Consider the following 24,038-nt stretch of genomic DNA (forward strand, 5'->3'; position numbering starts at 1 on the left):
GGGAATAATTTTCAAACTTAGCCAATTTCATTACTTGCTCACTCCCACGCCATTCTCTCACAATGCAATAGTGTCTACCTTGAAGCCTAAAGAGGTCTGCAATTGCATCATAATAAGCGCTTTATATTTGAATTGCAAATTTGATCTTCTGCCTTTTTTTTTTTTTTTTTTTGCTTGCTTCTATTCTCAAATCTTCTCCTTGGAATTAGTCTTTGCTATCTATAAACCTTTACTAGTTTCGCAGATGATCAAGATATCTTTCTAGATTTAAATATCTTTCATGCCAATGCATTACTTTTAACACGAAGGTTTATATTTTCTTTTTGGAGGGCAGATGATGTTCATTTCACTCTGTTGTATTTTCTAAGTGCTAGTCATATAGCAATGACTTCGCCTTTTAAAAAAAGCTCAGTGTACGGACAAAAAAACTTTTAAGTAAATACAATAAACTTTGAGACATGCACCAAGTCTATTGCAGTGAACACACTGAGGAAATAAGAATCAGTTCAACATGGTGAATCAAGAAACCTTTAGAAAATAGACCATTCTCAAGGTGTTGAAGAATCTGTAAGAATAACTTATGTCTGTGAGGCACTTATTTGCAAGCATGTTTCATTTTCTACTGTCATAACTTAAGCAATTGGCCAAGGCCATTCAGAATATGAAATACTAGGATTAAAGTTCAGATCTCTGAAGGGGCAGTGAGGTTTAGAAGAAGAGCATTTTGTAATCAGAGTAACCTGTCTGAAACACTACTTTGCCACTGCTGTGTGAGAAAATTATTTATTCTTTCTGAGCTTTAGTTTCTGGATCTATAACATATCACAGCTATCTTCATATCAGGACTCATCACTTTATATAACATAACAAATGTATGTAACAGGTTTTGCACTGTGTTTAGGACAATGGGGCCTCAACTAGCAAGTAATTTGAGCTCTTCACCAGATGCCAAAAGATAGGGTGATGACATGATAAATATGACATGATAAATTAGTGTTCTACGAAGATAACTAGGGTGGTAATGTGGAGATATCAAAAAGCACAGGAAATGTGATAGTTAGGAGTGTTTTGCAGTGGTCTAACCAAAAGTTGATGAATGCTAGAGCTAAGGAAACTAAGGAGTTGGAATGGAAAAGAAGAATTAAGAGAAACACTCAGAAATAGAATTTTGCCTTAATGTTTGGTTGACTGTTAAGAGTAGACAAGAGAGACAAGATAACCTGATAAGCAGGTATTTCATGCTACCAGAGAATACAGATGGATAAAATGGTTTCAAGGTGAATATTCTAATATTTTAGATATATTGATTTAGGAAATGCTTGTTGGGAAGAGATGTCTAAGTAGGCAGGTGGACACTGGTCTAGAGCTCAAGAAAGATGTCAGGGATATTAATTTAGATTTTAAGAGTCAAGACAATGGAATCAACAGGCAAAACCTACTAGGCCCGTATAGAAAAAGACAAAGAATCTGAGAAATAATAACATTTAAGGGTTAGGCTATAAAGTAGGGTGGAAGCAACCCAGGAAAAGCCCAAATATGACTGGTCTAAATAGAATAGATATAGACCAGATATGAGGAAGAAAAAGAAAGTGACAGGACTTATAAAACCAAAAGAAGAGAGACTTAAGAGGGAAGGTCAACAAATAAATTATCAGAGAAAATATTGAAAACACAAAGACTAGCAGGAGTTTACTAGTAATGCTGTGAAAGCTTCAGTGGGTTAGATGAAAAGGAATTCACTGGACAAAACAGGTAAAAGAGCTACAGAAGATAATAAGCATGAGCAAAGACAAAGAAACAGGAAATAAAAAAAAAGTGTGTCTGACATCTCACTTTTGGGCAAATTAGAAAAAGGGACCCCTTTGCGCAGACACTGTGCAAAGGTGCTCAGCTAGGCAAGAGTACAGGTGTAGCCCTGTGCTTTTGTGTAGTGCGTAGACTGTGAGACCATTTGCAACAGCCATGGGTGAAGAGTCTCATTTAGTTGAAATGCCAGGTACAGGAAGGATAGCACTAGCACATACATATGGAAAGACATATTTAAATTACATTGTGGAGTGTTTGAAAGACAGTTGAGACTTCTGTGCTCAATTCAGGGGTCAATGGGCAATCATCCACATTTGTGAGGTTCACTTAAGGAAGATGAGGCTAGCAACAAAATGTGGAATGAGTGAGAGGAGGGAACCACAGGCAATAAAGAAACTACTTAAAAAGCTATTGCAGAGAGTTCCCATTATGGCTCAGCAGTAATGAACCCAATTAGCATCCATGAGGATGTGGGTTCAATTCCTGGCCTCACTCAGTGGGTTGAAGGATCCAATGTTGCCGTGAGCTGGGGTGCAGATTGCAGACATGGCTCAGATCCCATGTTGCTATGGCTGTGGTGTAGGCCAGCAGCTACAGCTCTGATTCAACCCCTAGTCTGGGGTTGAACTTCCATATGACACAGGTGTGGCCCCCCAAAAAACAAAAGAATTTAAAAAAAAAAGAAAGAAAGCTAATGCAATTTTATAGCTTAATGCATAGGTTTATTTTCCCCCTTGATCTGATTAAAGACAATTTTAATGAAGTCTAGGAAAAAAAGAAGAGGGCTAGAAAAAGCACAGTGTTTAGCACTGATAAAGCTGAGCTTTGGTTTCCAAAAGAATTAGCTCCTTCAGGAGCAAATTAGGCATACATAGAAAGACTGTCTCTGTGCAACTTGGCAATATGATTTAGTGCCCTGCTTCTCCACCTCTTCAAGGAACTAAAATGCTTTGAACTCTGATTTGTGGCCTTTCTCTTGGGTCTTTCTTGTGTTTTTCTGCTACAAGGAGAAAAGTTGACTCCTAGAATGCCAGAATTTTAAAAACTAAACATTTAAGGACTCACATAGATTATCTTTCTTGCTCATTCCATAAAATGCTCATAAAATGATTACTTATAATTACTCAATTTTTAAAATATGTCAGTTAACCTGGCTTAATGAATCTAAAATCACAAGATGAAGAAGAAAAAAAAGATGAGAATGAATGAAAAAATAATAGGGAAAAGAAGAGAAAGACAAGCTAGGATAGGTTAAAAATTATTAAGTGCCTATTTGGTACCTTGCCCCCTGTGAACAAAATGAACTATTATATAACCCTCACAGCAATCCTGCTACTGCTATCAACTTTTTAACAGATAAGAAATGCAAACTACTTAGAGATCTGACTTGTGAAATTGTACTACTGGCAACTGATTCAAAAATGATGCCAAGTCATTAATAAGGAAATAAAAGTTATCATGATATTCCTTCTAAACAGTTAAAATGAATGTACTAATTCTACATGAATCAGCAGGAGTAAACTCTGACACATACTGTTGAGTAGAAAAAGCAAGTTTCAAAAGAGTGTATATAGAATAAAAACATATATAGAACATTTTTAATTAAACTAAAATGACATTCAGTTCATTCACATCCAGCCAAGATGGAGTGACAATGATCAGATTTATCCTTCACCCTCATTCCTGAAACAATTAGGAAAAAGAAAAATAGAAAAGGAAAAAAAAAAAAAAAAGAAGAAGAAGAAAAGAAACAAAGGGGCTGAGCTACAGATTATTGCCTTGAAAGAAATTTCAATCTGTGACAGAGATGGAACTGAGAGGACTCCAAGAGTTGAGACAGAGCTGAGATTCCTGGGAGATTAAGCAGCCTTATTTCATAGAAAAAATATCAGAGGTTACAGAGCTGCACAGAGAAAAGCCCTTTGAGACCTGCAGAGGACCATTTTCCACATTCCACATCCCCAGTTCACCACGATGTGCTTTCTGCAGAGTGCTGATCTGTGCAAGTGTGTGAGAAAATTATCCAAGGCTAGGAAAGACCATTAAAAATGATTAGAGGAAATATACCCAGCACTCACATAGGACTGAGACCAGTGTCTATCCTGACCAAACTTCTTAATTTACAGGGCAGTGGAAAGAGTACCCAGGAAGTTATTGCCTCATTAGTGGAGAATAATTAATTCCAGGCTGAGCACTGAGCCAAATATACCTGACAAATAATTTTTATATTTTCCCAGATCCAAAGGAAAACAAACCATTCCCAAGTAACTACAAACAAAGCTGAAGCTTTATAGAAATACAGAATTATTCAGCCCCAAACAAGATAAAATTCACAAAGACTGGAAGCTAGTCAAAGAGTATTATGCATATAAAGAGGCAGGAAAATAAAATCCATAATGAAGAGAATAACAAATCAATTGAAATTGATCCATAATTGATATAGAGGCTAGAATTAGCAGATGAGGATATTAAAACATTTATTATGACTGTATTCTATGTGTTTCAAAAGTTAAATAGAGTTACAGGAGATATTTTTAAAGAACCAGATAGAACTTCTAGAGATGAAAACCACCATATCTAAAATGAAAAATATACTAGCCAGGATTAATGGCAAATTAGCCATTGCACAAGAAAAGATGACTATCCAAAATGAAACACAGAGAAAAGGGGAATTTTTAAAAACGATAATAGTACCAGAGAGCTGTGTGACAACTTCACTTGGAGACCTCAAAGGATGTGGGGGGAGAATAATATTTAAATAAACAATAGCCAAACTTTTTCCAAATTTGATGAAAAATATTCACCTACATATCTAAGAAGCTCAATGAACCCGAAGCACCAGAAACATGAAGAAAACTGCATCTATGCATATCATAACCAAATTTCTGAAAAGCAATGGTTAAGAGAAATTCTTAAATGCAGACAGAGAAAAAATACATGTGACGTAGAGAAGAACAAACTTAAGAATTACATCAGAGTTCTCATCAGAAATAATGCAAGTAAGAAGATTCAAATGAGGCAACATCTTTAAAGAACTTGTGGGAAAAAACAACTGGCAACTTAGAATTCTATACCCAGTAAATTCTACACCGCATTTTTTTCTTATAAGTTGTAGATAATGACAATACCTACCTCAAAGGGTTGTTGAGAAGATACAATTGTGTGAGAGGTGTGTACTTGTGTGTGCACATGTGTGTGCCAACCAGAATAATGGTGGGCATAAAAAAAGCACTATCACTCTTTGCTATTCTTTATGGTTATATATATGTGTGTGTGTATGCGTATGTATGTGTTTGTGTGTGTAGTCAAAATAGAAAAAGTATGGACGATAAAGAGATACATAGAACAATCTCATCAATAAAGAGTCAGAGGAAAAGAGCAAAAGATAGCTGGAGATTGTCTAGTGACAAATACATGGTGAATAAGGAAATGGAACAATCCTTAGCTTACTCAGCCTTATAGGAAAAGGGGAAGAATTCTGCCACAGAAATAGAGGCAGTGCTCTTCCTACACCAGCTACATGAGAGAAAAAGACTAAAGGAAAGAATCCATGGAACAGTGCTTAACCTTTCAATCACTGTGGAAAATCAACCCCTGGGGACAGTAGACTATTGAGGATGAATGCTTCTCCTCTTTCTGGATGACTGGCCATAAAATCAAGCCTTGAGCATCACCTAGAGGTTCAGGTTAAAAACTACGGCCAGGAAGAAGTTGCTAATTCTCAAATCTGTGAATGAGCTGCAGGGTCCCAGTACCCTTTTGAAACTGTATACAGAATGGGGTGTATTGGAATATGTTGTGTGAGTGTGTGCATGTGGGGGTGTGTGTGTGTGTGTGTGAGTGTGTTTAGAGAGTGGTCCCATAGTCTTCAACAGATTGTCAAAGTCCTTAACCACAAAAATGATGCAAATGACTGAGCCAAGAGAAACCTGACTGAAACCAAAAATCACATTAATTAGGTTGTCTAATTCTGAAATCAGTTCTTTGCTTTAAAGATTCCTAGGATTTTTGTCAGTCTCTGGGATTATCAAATCAATTAAAATGGATTAATAATTAAGCCAGATACCAGAATGTAATATGTTAGTTGACCAGGGGGGACATAATTGCTAAGAAACCTGAACTTTAGAAAATGCATACACAGCATTTTTTCTCTTATAATCCATCTTTAAAAGGAAGCTATTATAATCCCAAGGCTACACTGATAGATTAGGACTGAAAATACATAAATGGTCTTGTTTAAAATTCTCCTAATAGGACAGATAAGAGTATTTTTCCACTATTAGGATAATCCTTGCAGTGGAAACAAAGGACATTAAATATTTTGACCGTAGGGAGATGCTCTTTCTCTGGACATAAGTGGGTGGTCTTGATCAAGCTGTTTAAGAGCTCCATGTTTTTTTGGAATGCTGTATAGACTGTCTTCTTTTTTAATTAATTAATTAATTTTTGAAGTAGTCGATTTATAATACTGTGTTAGTTTCAGGTATACAGCACAGTGATTCAATTATATATAACTGAATTGCAGATTTTTTTCCTTTACAGGTTATTACAAAATATTGAGTATAGTTCTCTGTGCTATATAGTAGGTCCTTACTATTATATATAGTAGTGTGTATATGTTAATCCCAAACTCCTAATTTATCCCTTCCCTCCCTCTTTCCCATTTGGCAACTTGACATAAATTTGATTTCTACGTCTGTGATTCTCTTTCTGTTTTGCAGATAAGTTCATTTGTATTTTTTGTTGACTTAATATATAAGCAATATCATATATTTGTAGACTGTCTTCCATTACTACCTGTTTTTCTTTGTAACTGTTAATAATTATGTTTATGCTACTGCTCTAAATTACTAATACAGCCTAGAAAGGAAGGAAAAAAAAAAGAAAACCTCTTGGTTTCCTAATGCAACTCTAAAAGTACAACGCTTTTCCTTTTATCCTCAAAGTTTAAAAAGAATTACCACATGTACTGGTATCAAAACAGACAGACAGACCAATGGAACAGAATAGAGAATCCGGAAATAAACCCTGACACCTATGGTCAATTAATCTTTGACAAGGGAGGCAAGAACATAAAATGGGAAAAGGAAAGTCTATTCAGCAAGCATTGCTGGGAAACCTGGACAGCAACATGCAAAGCAATGAAACTAGAACACACCCTCACACCATGAACAAAAATAAACTCCAAATGGCTGAAAGACTTAAATATTCGACAGGACACCATCAAACTCCTAGAAGAAAACATAGGCAAAACACTCTCTGACATCAACATCATGAATATTTTCTCAGGTCAGTCTCCCAAAGCAATAGAAATTAGAGCAAAAATAAACCCATGGGACCCCATCAAACTGAAAAGCTTTTGCACAGCAAAGGAAACCCAAAAGAAAACAAAAAGACAACTTACAGAATGGGAGAAAATCGTTTCAAATGATGCAACTGACAAGGGCTTAATCTCTAGAATATATAAGCAACTTATACAACTCAACAGCAAAAAAACCAATCAATCAATGGAAAAATGGGCAAATGACCTGAATAGACATTTCTCCAAAGAAGATACACAGATGGCCAACAAACACATGAAAAAATGCTCAACATCGCTGATTATAAGAGAAATGCAAATCAAAACTACCATGAGATACCACCTCACACCAGTCAGAATGGCCCTCATTAATAAATCCACAAATAAAAAGTGCTGGAGGGGCTGTGGAGAAAAGGGAACCCTCCTGCACTGCTGGTGGGAATGTAAACTGGTACAGCCACTATGGAGAACAGTTTGGAGATACCTTAGAAATCTATACATAGAACTTCCATATGACCCTGCAATCCCACTCTTGGGCATCTATCCGGACAAAGCTCTACTTAAAAGAGACACATGCACCCGCATGTTCATTGCAGCACTATTCACAATAGCCAGGACGTGGAAACAACCCAAATGTCCATTGACAGATGACTGGATTCGGAAGATGTGGTATATATACACAATGGAATACTACTCAGCCATAAAAAAGGATGACATCATGCCATTTGCAGCAACATGGATGGAACTAGAGAATCTCATCCTGAGTGAAATGAGCCAGAAAGACAAAGACAAATACCATATGATATCACTTATAACTGGAATCTAATATCCAGCACAAATGAACATCTCCTCAGAAAAGAAAATCATGGACTTGGAGAAGAGACTTGTGGTTGCCTGATGGGAGGGGGAGGGAGTGGGAGGGATCGGGAGCTTGGGCTTATCAGACACAACCTAGAATAGATTTACAAGGAGATCCTGCTGAATAGCATTGAGAACTATGTCTAGATACTCATGTCGCAACAGAAGAAAGGGTGGGGGAAAAAACTGTAACTGCAATGTATACATCTAAGGATAACCTGACCCCCTTGCTGTACAGTGGGAAAATAAAAAAAAAAAAAAAAGAATTACCACATAAATTCAGGTACCAATCATAGCAATAACCTTACTACTATCAAACAGAAATATCTCCCAGTGACTAACATTGAGTCTTCTAAAACTGCCTAATATTCATTGAGTTCTCAAGATCTGATCCAGCTAATGTCTCTCCCTCCATGTCCACCTCCCATCTCACTTTCCCTTCACCATGTGCCCCAGAGGAAGGAGAAAAAAAGTGAAATTAGTTATGCACTTGTGTGCAGACACACACACACACACACACACACACACACACACACACACACACACACACACATGTTCAAGTATAAGATCTTTCAAATCAAGGTTGTTATTGCTTCACCAATTACTCCTGGCACTGTACATTTGTTAAGAGACAATCAGTGAATCTTAAGCATCAACTTATAGGTGATCTTAAAGAAAAGAACTCTGCTCTACATGAGATGGGAAAAATATTTAGTTGGAATGCTTATTTGCTTTGCAAAAATGATCCAAATAACTTATTAATAGTGATCAATCTCCTTTAAGAAACAAAAACTTTAACCATGCTGAAATCTTTCTAATATGCTATTTCTATGCATGTACTCATTAAAAGAAGATTTTGAACTTTTTTTTTGGTCTTTTTTTTAGGGCCATACCCACAGCATATGGAAGTTCCCAGGCTAGGGGTCAAATCAGAGCTGTAGCTGCCAGCCTATGCCTCTGCCACAGCAACACAGGATCCTAACCCACTGAGCAGAGCCAAGGATCGAATCCGCATCCCCATGGATACTAGATGGGTTCATTACCTCTGTGCCACCACAGGAACTCTGATTCTGAACTTTTTATATCAAAAATTATTTAAAAGACTCTTTAAATATTAAATATTTCCTACAGGCACTCATTAAGTGCAGAGTTGTGGAACCATTCTAGTTATTCCTTGCTGTTTCTCTTTCCTACTGGGAGAGAGAAGATCTATGAATAGGACCTCTGTGCCATTTCTTAATTGTTTTGGGAAAAGCAGTTGAGGGGGGGAGAAAGGAGCAAAATATTAACCTAAAAGTAGCACTGCCATTTCTCTGTACTAATACAACCACGGTATACAAAGCATTCATTTCAAAAGTCAGAAACTCTGCAGAGACAACAAATAAAAGTGATTCCAAGATAGGTCCTGGCTCCATGATATTTATACTGCATAAAAATGGAAAATACTGAACTTGAAGAAAGTAAGAGCTAGGAAAGAGCCACAAACTAGTGACTATGATAAACCACAGAGAGAGAGACAGAGACAGAGACAGAGACAGACAGACAGAGACAGAAGCTTTCAATACATGCCTCAAGGTTTTCAAATGTTCATTATAACAAATTAAAATGAAAAATTGGTTTGGAAAATTAAAAAGGAATAAATAGCTCAGGTAATCGCCCTCAAGATCCTCAGTCATACCTCACCTGAAGCCAGCCCTGGCTCCATCATCCATTTATCAGGGTAAATGTGTTCCTACAATTTTAGGGTTGATAGCATGAGGCAGAATTACATTTTACTGCAGCTCTGCTATAACTAGTTGATAAATTAATCAAATGGATTTATTGAGCATTTTCTATAGGTCAGGACTCTGATGCTGAGAGCAGAAGCTACATGGTTAGTACCCCTATTCGTAGAAAACTCACAATGTATTCATTTAAAAAAATACTTATGGGAGTTCCCGCCGTGACGCAGTGGTTAACCAATCTGACCAGGAACCATGAGGTTGCGGGTTCGATCCCTGGCCTTGTTCAGTGGGTTAAGGATCCGGCATTGCTGTGAGCTGTGGTGTAGGTCGCAGACACGGCTCAGATCCCGCATTGCTGTGGCTCTGGTGCAGGCCGGCGGCTACAGCTCCAATTAGATCCCTAGCCTGGGAACCTCCATATGCCTGGGAGTGGCCCTAGAAAATGCAAAAAGATAAAACAAACAAACAAACAAACAAAAACTTATGGTTGCCCTTGTCAGCACACCAGGTACTTAAAAGATGTAATGGCTATGAAGGTAGACTTGGTCCCTGATCCCATGCAGACTGCAGTCTAACTCCCCAAAAATAGTTTATTTATTTATTTATTTAGTCTTTTTGCCATTTCTAGGGCTGCTTCTGCGGCATATGGAGATTCCCAGGATAGGGGTTGAATCAGAGCTGTAGCCACTGGCCTATGCCCAGAGCCACAGCAACGCGGGATCCGAGCAGCGTCTGCACCATAGCTCAGGGCAATGCCAGATCCTTAACCCACTGAGCAAGGCCAGGAATCGAACCCGCAACCTCATGGTTCCTAGTCGGATCCGTTAACCACTGCGCCACGACGGGAACTCCCCAAAAAAACAGTTTAAACAAGATATTGATTATTACAACTTATTCATAACTCATTATTACTGTGATAAGATCCAACAGCACAAGTACTGACTGCTTCCTAATTTTGAAAATCAAAATTTTTCCTAATAATAATTTAAGGTTTAGAGCTATTTTCCTCCAATTTCAAATCCAGGCTTTACTGCTCCTCATTTTGTAACTTAACTTCTCTAAGTGCTCTGTACCTCAGTTTCATAACTGATGAAATGGAGAGAATAACAGAAGATCCTGTGTAGACTTGGAGTGAGATTTAAATGAGTTAATGATGTAAAATGCTTAGGGTGGTGTCTGGCACATAAGAAAACTCAGAAAAAATGCTAGCTGAAATTACATTTATCAAAAAGGTGTGGAATAAGAGAATGAGAAAAGGAAAGAGAGAGAGAGGTAATTGCATACAGTGAAACCTGCGTGTGCAAAGGTCTTGAGAAAGGAAACAGTACGTTTGAGGAATGAACAGAATTGAAAAGAGAAATATGCAAAATTGACCTGGAGAGATAGGCAGCCCCTTGAGGCTTTTAGATATTAATCTAATTGGATGTTATTAAAAGTTAAAAGTGGGAGAGTAACACATTTAAATTTTAAGTAAAACAATCTCCAATGCAAAGAATGTTTTATAGGAGCAAAATGGAGAAGGAAAGCTTAAAAAGTTATAGCTGCAATATCAGTGACAGATGATAGTTGCTTAAAATTGAGAGGCAGTGGTGGAGCTAGAGATATTTAAGATGAAGATGCATCTAGAAATTGAAATGGGTCAAATCTGTTTAATCAGATTTCCGATTTCTACACCTGGATGGTAATGACGACATCCACTGAAATGAGGAAGATAAGGAGAGCTGGCTTGGAGGAAAATAATTGAATCCAATATATGGGCATGTGTATGAGTTTGCTAGGATGGCACAGTGAAATACCACGGACTGATGTCTTAAGCAACAGAAGTTGAATTTTCTTACAATTTCGGACACTAGATTTCCAAGATCAAAATGTCAGCAGGGTTGGACTCTTAAGGACTCTCTCCTTGGCTTTGCAAGTGGCCACCTTCCAGCTATGTCCTCACATGGTTGTCCTTCAACCTGTGTGTCTGTGTCCTTAACTCCTCTTCTTATAAGGACATCAGTCCTATTGGATTAGGATCCACCCCAGTGATCTCATTTTAACTTAATTACCTCTTTAAAGGACCTCTCTCTAGATACAGTAACCTTCTGAAACACTGGTTGGCGGGGCGGGAAGGCAGGGCCTTAACTTATGAATTTGATCAGGACATAGTTAAGGCCATAACAGTTTGTTATGTTTGAAGGTACCTGTAAGAAAATGCATGAAAATAATAAGCATTTATCATGATATTATTTAATACGAGCAGGATATATAGCTCTGAAGTTCAAAGGAAAGGTCTTGTTCATTTTAAATTAATGTGTGCAATGAATGTAAATAAATCAATATATCACTGGTAAATGAAGTCAGGAGTGGGGATGACTTCACCAAAAATGCAGAGACAAAAGGACAAAGAGATTAGCCCACTGAGTGTTCCAAATTTAGAAGAAGAAGGCGGAGGAGGAAAAAACCTTTGCAAGGGACAAGAAGCAGCAGCCAGAAACAGGGGCAAAAGAAACGTATGAGGTTATGGAAATTAAAGGAGGGGAGTGCTTCAAAAATGATGAGTGGCCAACTATGATAAATGAGATGAAAATGGCGAAAATAACAAGTCTACTAAGAGATACTGATAATCATACGGGGCAATGTTGAAAGAGAAATAGAAACCGAGTGTTTTAAGTCATGGAGGACCTATGGTTATTCACTTAATACATATTTAGGGGCAGACAATATAATCAGTATTAGAAGCATAATGTAAAAAGACAGAAAAAAGTTCCTGCCCCAATGAACGTACCAGCCTAATCAGATTTAAAGTAAAATAAAGAGGCATTTAAAATAGCATAAGTGCAATGATATATGAATTAGAATTCTGGAGAATTAGAGAGAATTTTTTACAAACATAAGTAAACAGAGGGTAGAGGCAGAGAATAAGGTATTTCTAGCAAGGGGACAACTATTCCCCAGAATGCTGAGGCATCCACAGGCCCCAGGTTCTGGGAAAAGGAACGGGGGGAGATGTTTGACACCAGAGAGAGCTCTAGTGCAAAGAGTAAAGAATGTAGGTGTAAATGTGTACACTGAGGCCATGTCATGAAACACTTTCTGTGCCAAACTAAGAAATTTGCATTTTTTTCTGTATCTATTGCATCCAACAGAGACTTTTTAATTAAGAATGAAATTGCCAATTTTGTGTTATAGAAACACTGTTGACACTAAGTAGGAGGGTGGGCTGGAGTGAATAGAAATTAGTAGCAGGCACACCTATTAAGATTCTGCTGCAGTACCCCAGATGAGACTAGTGAGAGCTTCACTGAACTGATGGCAAAAAGACACAGAGGAAAGAGACAATTGGGGCAACATTTTTATATAAAATCATCACATTTCATTTCCTGTAAGACTGGGGTGAAGGGGGAGAAGAAAGAGCCAAGAAAGAGTCTAGGAAACACCAGACACAAAAATAAACCCCAAATAGATTAAAGACCTAAATATAAGACTGGATACTATAAAACTCTTACAAGAAAACAGAAGCAGAACGCTCTTTGCCGTAAACTGCAGCAACATCTTTTCAAATCCCCCTCCTAGAGTAAGGAAAATAAAATTGAAAATAAACAAATGATACCTAATTAAACTTAAAAGCTTTTGCACAGCAAAGGAAACCATAAACAAAACAAAAAGACAACCCACAGAAAGGGAGAAAATATTTGCAAATAAAGGGACTGACAAGGAGTTAATCTCCAAAATATACAAACAACTCATATGACACAATACCAAAAGAAAAAATGGACAGGAGATTGATATAGACATTTCCCCAAAGATATAATCAGCCAAAAAACACATGAAAAGATGCTCAACATCACTAATTATTAGAGAAATGCACATTAAAGCACCTGTGAGGTACCACCTTACACCAGCCAGAATGGCCATCATCAAAAATTCTGCAAACTATTTGCAGGAGACAGTGTGGCGAAAAAGGAACCCTCTGGTGGGAATGTAAATTGGTACAACCACTATGGAAAACGGTACGGAGATTCCTCAAAAAACTAAAAATAGGAGTTCCCTTTGTGGTTCAGCAGGTTAAGAACCTAATGTAGTGTCTGTGAGGATGCAGGTTCAATCCTGGCCTTGCTCATTGGGTTAAGGATGCAGCACTGCTACAAGCTGTAGCGTAGGTCTCAGATGGCCACAGATGGGGCTCAGATCCAGTGTTGCCATGGCCGTGGCTCCAATTTAACACTTAGCTCAGGAACATCCATATCCCGCAGGTGCAGCTGTGATAAATGCTATGGGAATGTGGTAAATCCTTCAGAAGAGGGGCAAAGTGCCACGTATGTGACAACTAACTTTGGATGTTAGGGAAGGCTTCACAGAGGGCATGCCACTTTATTTAGGATTTGCAGGATAAAGTTTTATAAGAGAACAATGAAAGGAGGATTTCTAATAACAAATACAGCACAGAGAAAGCATCAAATTATAAGAGGAGTTGGAAATGTCCGAATATGGTGTAAATTTGATATGATTCCAGGTATGGGGTGAGGAAAAGTGAAGGTTAGAAAGTATGACTCCAGAAAGTTAAAACCAGAAGTTGCAGTAAAGTATTTGTAAAGTCTCTTACCGTTTTTCTTCAGTGATTTCAATTATGCAGGAGAGTCATAGGAAATAGGGACTCTCTGCCATTATGAATAGTTTATTTTTTTTAGTCCAACAGTAAAACATGTTCAAAGGGACAGGTAGACAAGACTCTACCATCAGCTTGCATATAGTGAATGAACTCTTCAGGATTGCATATCAAGACCTAGGTAGACGCTGATAGCAGATAGATGGCTGATAGATGATAGATAATGATGATGATAGATAGAGATATTAATGGATGTATTTCCGAGAACTGTCAATTTCTCCGTTTCCTCTTTGGAAATTAGACTTAAGACCATGTTGTAGTCATTAGTTGAAAAAAAAAGGAAAATGTTTCCTTTGACTACAAATAGGAAGACAATTATGTTGATCCAGAAGAGATTTATTTGTGAAAAATGGCACACCAGATGGCAGCAAGTGGTCTGTGCAAAATCGATTATAGTTTGATAATCACACTATACTAAGAGATGCTCCTTTCCTAGTGCCTCATGGCAGGGACGGAATGCAAAGGAACTGTCCAAGAACACCACGCCGAAGAAGAATGCAGTGGGTTTCAGCCCTGTAGATGTAGAGACATCAAATAATACAGAGATCTCTGAACTGCTTTTGTAAACCTGTCAGGGTCTCATTAAGAGGCTTTACTCTCTGGAAATTACACTACAACCCCAATCTGAGCAACTTTTTCTATAACATCAGATCATTTTATTCTAGTCTGTTCAGAAAAAGAAAACTGCCACTTCTACATGTTTTCATTGCTTTTTACTTCAGAAATGTTAACAAATTTCCTCAATCACCAGATTTACGAAAATGATATTAGCTAATCTCAGGTCCCCTTAAATTTTCTTAGAAATCTTATTCTGAATTTCCATATCAAATATTTCCCTTGATAAATTCAAATTTCATTTTAAGAGTCTACCAGCTACTACTGCTGTGTAAAAAATCCATCCAAAATTTAGCAGCTTAAACAACAGTTTTATGTAACTAGACAGGGATTCTGTGAGTCAGAAATTTGAGAAGATACAGTGTGGCTGGCTCTGCTCTGCTCCTGATATCAGGGGCATCAGCTGAATTCCTTTATATGACTAGCGGGTTTAGGGATGGAGTCCATTCAGTGGTGCCTTCACTCCAATATCTGAGTCTTGGGATGCGGCTACTGACAGGAGCACCTGCACACAGCCTCCCCTTTCCACCTGGGCTTCCTCAAAGCACGGTGATTGCAGTGTACTCAGACCTCTGACATGTGGGCACGACCAAAGCTCCAATGCCTTTTATGACCTGGCCTCCTCAATCACCCAGTATCATGTCTGCTGAATTCTAAGAGTTGTGAATGAGTTACTAGGGCCAGTCCCACTTCTGCATGAGAGGAACGCCAAGGAATTTCCAGACGTGCTTTCAAACCACCACAAAGAACAAGTAAAGAATTAAGCCCATTTCCCTGTTTTTGTCCAATGGGAATAAATCTTCATTAATGCTAGGTGAATCAATTCTAGAGACACGCTGTGAAACGTGGTGACTATAGTTAATGATACAGTATTATACATTTAGAAATCTGTGAAGAGGGAAGCTCTCATGTTAACTGGTCTTGCACAAACAAAAGCCAAAAACCAAAGGATGTAAGGAAACTTTGGGGGATGTTGGATATGTGGTACCAGTGCTACAGGTATTTGCATATGTCCGAACTCATCAAATTGCAAATGTTAAATACATGCAGTTCTTCCTGTCACATGTGTCAATGAATCTTTTTAAAAAGCAGAAAAATAATCTCATAATTTAAACCAGATTCCTCAAATTAAGGGAAAATGTCCACTATATAAAAAGATGGTCAAATTTTTAAGGCGTTTTATTAAAGTGACTGTTATTTATCAAATTCTTATGTATTCTGAAAGAACAAGTCGTGGTGCTCTGATTTTATCTCAGTGTCAATGAAACATTCTCAGAGAAGTAAAAACTCATAAGATATACTCAAAAAAAAGAAAAGGATAAAATGAAGGAAGTTCATCTGTTCAGTTGTATGTGTAAACATAAATTGTATTGGAGAGTAAAATTTGACTCTGAGCTTCCAGGTTGCAATGCAAAGCAGTTACACCACTCTTCTCAAAAAGGAGGAAGTTACTGATTCAAAAATGCAGACAAACCTTCGCTGATACTGAATTATTAAAGAAATTCCTAACAGGCGCTTTTATATAAATGATTCTCAATGACATTGTGGACACTGTCCTTAGAAAACATTTCAATAAGAATACATTAGGGAATTTCATATTGTATGAAGTGTTGAGCATGTCTTTTTTTTTTTTTTTCTTTTGTCTTTTTTTGGTCTTTTTGTCTTTTCAGAGCCACACCCGAGGCACATGGAGGTTCCCAGGCTCGGGTCCAATTAGAGCTACAGCTGCTGGCCTACACCACAGCCAAGCAACACCAGATCTGAGTCGCAGCTTCGACCTACACCACAGCTCACGGCAATGCCGGATCCTTAACCCACTGAGCAAGGCCAGGGATCGAACCCACAACCTCAGAGTTCCTAGTCAGATTCGTTTCCACTGTGCCACAATGGGAACTCCCCATCCTTTTCTGATTTTCCTGATTTTCATCTATTCCTATTTTATCAACATTGCAGTTTATGTCCTATATTATAAGATACCTCAAACCCTTTCAGAAAAGAAACGGAGAATGTACTAAAATGGAAATAAGTAAACATTGCTTAACATTAAGGTTAATCTGAACAAAATGTAATCTTTAATAATCTCAAACATTTTAACAGTTTTTGATATCTTGGTATGAGTGTGATGAGCATCTGTCTCCTTTTAAAATTGACTTAAAATTTAGAAGAGATTAGGTTAAATCTATATTAACTTTGTGACATATTTTGAAAGATACTCATTTTGAAACTTTAAACCTACTATGTACTTCCCTTCACTTTTTCTCATACAAACCCTTAATAAGCTGGAATCTTGAGTTCTAGTAACCTCTACCCCCACTATCCAACAAAAAGCTTACCAATTTATTTCTCTGGACCTCAGGTTTTTCATCCATGAAGGTATAAAGTGCAAGGGAAAATTAGGAAATTTTGACCTTTAAACTCTTTTGGATGTTGGATAAGTACATTTGGATATGGGAGGGGGAGAGGCGTGTGTAAGCATTTTTTATCTGTATGTTTGAATAACACAAACACATTATACTTTGAGGAAATGAAATAGGGTTAATCTTTCAAACGACAAAGAAACATCATTAGTGGAGTTCTCTTGTGGCACAGCAGGTCAACAGTCTGGTATCGTCACTGCAGTGGCTTGGGTTGCTGCTGTGGCGTGAGTTCGATCTCTGGCATGTGATTCAAACTTCCACATGCCAGGGGGCAAAGACAAAGAGATGTTATTAAACATACATTTTGTGCATTATACTTTTTGGAATTCAAATTAATTATTACTAGTGCTTAGTATAAAATGTAAGATTTGCATTTTCTTATCATTTGAGGTTATACTGTACATAGACACAGCAAAAATTATCATAAACATCTTTTTTTACCATTGACTGATGAGATTAAAAACCTCAAAATGAATATAAAAACCTTTAGAATTTTAAAATAAATGTTGGAGTTCCCTTATTATTAAACCAAGTTAGCTGATACTTTTTTAAAATAATTTTTATGAGTCATTCAGCAATATGAAATATATATACATATTGCTTTATGTGTATACTATAGGTATATGTATATATTTCCACTTTTATCCTCCTGTATATACAGTAGAATGAGAATAGTTATGTTTTTACTTTAGGCAAAGCCCTTTTCTAACTGTTATACATGTATTAATTCATTTAATCTTTGGGAGAATCATTTAGCATTTACATACATTAGTCCCCTAACAGGGAAGTGGGGTTTTGCTAACATCCCTCATTGCTCAGAAATCTAGAAGACTTTATTTTTATTTCCATTCAGTAATCCCTGAGTTTTGTTACTCTAACACTTATATGTATGGAATTGGAGGTTATATATACCGAAATTACAATTATCTATGCATTTTCCGTCCTTCTAGAAGGTTCAGAAACAAATGGGTTTTATGATGTGTATCTGTACATAGGACATTGACCCCAAAAAAAGCAAGCAATGAGTGAAGAATCTTTGCTTTCTCTACTAAAAGATCCAAATTTTCTCCTTTGCCAGTTTCAACAGACACACAAAGATTTCCAAAGTCATTTAATTTGAAAAGTTTTCCAAAAAATTGAGTCATCTTCCAGACATCTTTTTCCTTGTTCTCTTGATCCTTAAGTGTTGCAGTGTGAAATAGAAGGAATATAATGAACCCAAGACCCATTTTTTCACTGAAGCCCTGAGCCAAGAGAAATCTAGCAGTTCTGATTCAACAATCATAAAATATCAGAATTTGAAAAGCTCCCAAGAATGGTAAACCGTCTGTGTTTGCTGTCAGAGAAAGTCTTTCATTACTACTCTATATGTCTGTGGTCTGTGGTGAAAAACAGTGATGAAGAGCCCACATTCTAATTGGACACAGACAGGCCTGGTGTGAATCCTGGTTCTCCCCAGACAGAATGGGTGACCATGACCCTGACCTCCACCATCTCAGTTTTCTACACTGAAACTGGAAGAACCCTGCTTCAAAGGCTGGTTTGGAGGACCGAACAAGGAAACATGAAAATGCTTAGAATGATTCCTGGCTTACAGGACTGTGTTCCCTAGAGAATTTCCATACATGTTGATGAAAATAGCATAAAGCTGTTATATTGTTTTCTACTCTCCTTCTCCATATCTCATGTAGAAAAAATATGTATGATACTGTACAATAAAAATCATTTCGTGACTCCAACTGAATAAGATTGACACTATATGTCACTCAATTTATAAGGATTTTAAAAGTCTTAAAGAGAAAAGAAATATCACCACCTTCACTCTCAGCCCAATCTCTGTTTTTCTTAAAAATCATCTTTTAGAAGATCTTTGAAATCTGGTGGCATTTTAGTAGCATCCCACTTGCTAAGTAAGAAATATATAGCTGCTAAACCATTGCCCACTCAAAAATTTCAGCAACATACCATAAATTATGAAAGCCTTGGCAGTTTTGGCTACAGTGGTCAATTAATCTGAAATTGCAAAGCAATCTCGGCTGAACTCCAGGGTAAGAAATGACTAAATCCTACGATTTCAGGACGAACATGAAAAGGTCTGAGGCCAAAAGATTACCTACTCAGTTCCTACTGAGTATAGTTGTCTAAAATGTCTTTAGCAAGAAAAAAAAAAATTTCTTCCATAATTAGTGATAAAGTTCAAACACCTTGAAAGAGCTAACATGTATTGAGAACCTACTATGTGGCAGACTTTGTGCCTTCCATATTTTAACTCATTTAAACAAGAGCACAAACCTTTGACATAGAAACAGCTAGCATTTTATTTTACACACAAGAAAAGTGAGGCATAAGGAAGATAAGTTATAAGTACAACATTACAATGCTGTAAATGGTGGATCTGGGATTTGAATCCAGACAGTCTAGTTTGCGAATCTCTGTTTTAATTACTTTGCAAAATAAGGGGCAAAGATGAACAGAGGGTTGTTTATGAGGTTTAATTGATGGATAGGAGGAAATATATGAGAGACAGAGTTGAAATTGCTAAAACAAGTAGCAAATGCCATGAAAGGGAGAAAATGACATGTAAAAAGAGGCTAGAAGTACATATAAACACCTCAATGATTTCGCACTTTTGTCAAGGGGCTATCTTGATTTTCACGGAGTCATTCTCCTAGACTTCTTTCATGAAACTTACTCATGAAAGGGACCTATTTGTGAAAGCAAAATATCTGAAACATACCACCTAGGATATTTCTTCAGGATCTTTTCCCCAGTAACACTGAGCTAGAGCTATGCTCAAAACTGCATTTTAGACTAATAGCATCCTTTACTGATAATTTGCTGATTTGTAATGCAATCCATTTTACAAAGTGCTAAGTATAGTATTTTATACAGACATTATATATAATATATATTTAAATATATATAAATATATATATTTCATTTGGGGGGCTGCACCTGCGGCATATGGAAGTTCCCTGGCTAGGGGTTGAATCGGAGCTACAGCTGCTGGCCACAGCCACAGCCGCAGCAACGCAGGATCCGAGCTCTATCTGCAACCTACAATGCAGATCGAAGCAACACCAGATCCCTTAACGCACTGAGCGAGGCCAGGGATCAAAGCCGGGTCCTCATGGATACTAGTCGTGTTCATTACCATTGAGCCACAGTGGGAACTCCCAAAATATAGTATATTTTTTAATAAATTTTCTGATATCTCTGTTAAAGACTATAGCTAAGAGTTAATGAACATTTATTATTCCCAACATCTTCACACACGTAAATTTTAAGAGCTATCCAAACGTCCTGTTTTTTCTAAGGTAAATGCCAGGTTGTTGACAAACGCTTTATTAGAAATAAGATATGCCTATAAGTAAAGAATATTCTATTTTCATTTCAACAACCAAGAATTATTTAAAGCTGGATTCTCATGAGCAGCATAGTTTTCCTAAGTGGTTTACAAATCTTCTGATGTGTAAATCAACATCAGAAATTTGCCAGGCTATATATCCCGTGACTCCAAAACTCCCTCCTTAGAAAATGGAGTGGAAAAGAAAATGGAACGGAAGGAGACCAGGAGTCAACTACATCCTTGGCAGGTTTGGTCCTAGTGAAAATCAAAACAGGTCCCATTGGTCTTGAACTCTGACATGAGCCAGTGTTGAGAGAGTTTTATTATTACCCTTCGTCAATAATATTTTCTATAGCCAGGTGAGGTAGTCAGAAATATAAAGATACAGAATGAACTGTCCCACCAAATTTGTCGATTTTAGGATCACTTATCAGTCATTGGTCCATTGAGTAGAGAATGATGAATGTGGTACTAAGTCCATGGGTTACATGCTATAGGGGTCAACTTTTCTACTTCCCAAATTTACATTGTGCAGAAACACTAATCAAACTGCTGTGAAATATTTTCCTTTGGTGACAACAAAACCCAGAAAGAAGTTATAGTTGTCATGATTAGTTCTTGTGATTCCATCTTGCACATGTTCTACTAGTTCTAATCAGTAATTTATGATTATATGACAAGAGTTTGATTTCTTATTCATGCATTTAGCTAACAATTACCTAACTGATGCGGGGCATTTTTCTAAGGTATATACAGAAGTGAGCAGAATAAAGTCTCTGCAGTCCCAAGTTTCATATTCTAGAAGGAGAAAGCAATCATATATACGTAATATACATATATACATGATAAAACTTCAGAGGAAAACAAGATAGGGTCATAAGAAAATGTGGAAGATACTGATACTTTAAGTAGGATTTTCAAAGAGGCTTCTCTAAGGAGCTGGCAATTTGACTGAGATCTAAATGGTGAAATGGAGCCTGACACATCAGGGAGAAGAGGGTTTCAGGCATAGAAAACCACAAATGCAAAGACTCTGACAAATGTACATGCTTGACCTATCAGGAGCAGTAAGAAGGACGGTGTAACTGACACAGAATGAGAGAAGCAAAAGACCCCTTGGAAATGCCTCTTTCACGGTGTAGAACTTTTGAGGGACATGGTAAGAATTGGGGATTACATGCCAATGGCAATAGGGAGACTTAGGAGACTTTTTCAAAAAGGAATAATATGATTTGATAAACATTTTAAGAAAATCCCTATGGCTATTGATTGGAGAATGGCTTTGCGGGGCTGGGGATGGGAAAGGCATGGCATTGAAAGATTAGTTAGGAGACTTCTGATGCAGTAAAAATGAGAGATGATGTTGACTTCATCAGAGCAGTAAAGATATTGAGAGGTAATCAGATTTGGGAAGTCATTTGCGACAGGACCAATAAGACTTCCTGATGGATTATGTGTGGGATGTTAAAGAAACTGCTTTACACAGCATTAGCACCTACTCTAGGCCCTAACGTACTCACTGAACTGGTCACTGGGCTACGTCGAGCAAGATTAAAAAAACAAAAAATAAACCTGACTCCCAGCAAGAAAAAGTGCATAATAGAAGGATGTAATGGAGTGAGTTTTTGCTTTGTTTGTATTGCCAAGAGTTAAGAAAAATTATACTTAGAGATCTCTGTATGAGCTGAGTGTAGGCTAATCTGTTTGAGAGATAGCTTTCAAGCTCTTCTAAAATGAAATTTACTGGAAGTTTTCATCTGCTTCACTCCTATGGCATTAAATGAAAATGCAAAACTCTCAGAACATATGTGGGAACATATTGGATTTTCAATGTCTAATTCTTCACTGGTTTCATCATAAAATCTAATCTCTAGATTCTTGGCCAATTAAAATGTTTTATCTTCATTTTCTCTTGAGCTTTTTGCTCTAGCAGTTGAAGTCCTATGATTTTTTTTTTTTTTTTTTTTTTTTTGTATACAATGCACACAACTGTTAGAAATGGATTTTAAGGCTGGGCATTTTCTGTGAAGCATCTGACTTATATCAGGATGTGAGAAGGTCACAGCTTGTCAAACATGCCAACTACTGCTAATATTTTATTGATTCTAGTGAAAGTCATTTTCAGCTGTGCTATGCTTATATCTTATTGTGTTTCCTCAATTCAGGCAAAGCAGTTGAGAGTGGGGAACCATCATCCTGGTCCCCAACAGAACTGCTTTCACTTAATTTTACTTCGGTGCATCGCCATCAATCCATATTGAAGGTGATTATAGGAAACAGTTTCCCAGAACTCATAGTTAGATATATATTTTCAAGATTTATAAAGGCATCTGTTTATTATACCACAAGCAATCTTTTCTATAAAGTATTTCCCGAGAGGTATTCCTATTTAGTCAGAATATTAAAATTGTCTGCTAATTGTAGTTTCGTCAAATAAATGATTTTTTTCTTATAATTACCGTGAATCCTCAGATGCAATTTGCTTCTTTGCATAAGCTATTAAAAAAATTCCAAGATATTTTGGGTTACAGAGAAAATACTTATATAGTTAATAACAATGTGCATGTTAATATTTTTTTCTGTAAGGTTGTTTTGTTGTTTTTGGTGTTTGCGTCAGGTTTTATAGATTCCCTGTCACATTTATTTTATGTAACTTTTAAACTTCCAGAAAAAAGTCGAAATTGGACAAATTCCTTGACCTCTTTGGATCTCAGTTTTCTCGATCTGAAACTTGAAGGTCGGATTACAAACTTGAAAGATTCCTTCCTTCTGTAATTGCGACTATTCAGAGGGATGAAATACTTCCTTCAGCTTCAAAGATAGGGAAAAGATTTTAGTACCTCTCAAATCCCTACACAGAAGCAGCTGCCTATTTTGCCTACCTATAAAGCCAGCTCTGCCTTCAGGAAATGGAAAATGCAATTCTTACCCTACCTTGTTAGGGTGGAAAGTCACATTCATTAGAACTATACTCTTCAAGTAAGATCTTTGAGTTCCACCTTATGAGGTTATTTTAGGTGACTCCAGCTCTCCAGCAGTTTGTAACCTACACCTAAGAGGTTCAATTTATAAATGAACCCAAAAAGGTGGGTAAAGAAAAAAAATGTTTTGGCATCAGTCATACATTTCAGGGGAGTATTTTCTTTTGGCCCGAACTATTGCCAGTTGCCTCTGCTCTCTATTTTGTGGATCCAGAAAAATCATAAAGTGAAATTATCCCCCAGACCAGATACTAGCTCTCATCATGCCAGGCTACTACAAACACACAAGCAAACAAACAGGAGATGCAAATGAGCAAAAATTTGAAGGAAATACTACT

Source organism: Sus scrofa, chromosome 4 (assembly GCF_000003025.6).
Source record: "Sus scrofa isolate TJ Tabasco breed Duroc chromosome 4, Sscrofa11.1, whole genome shotgun sequence".
Lineage (NCBI taxonomy): Eukaryota > Metazoa > Chordata > Mammalia > Artiodactyla > Suidae > Sus > Sus scrofa.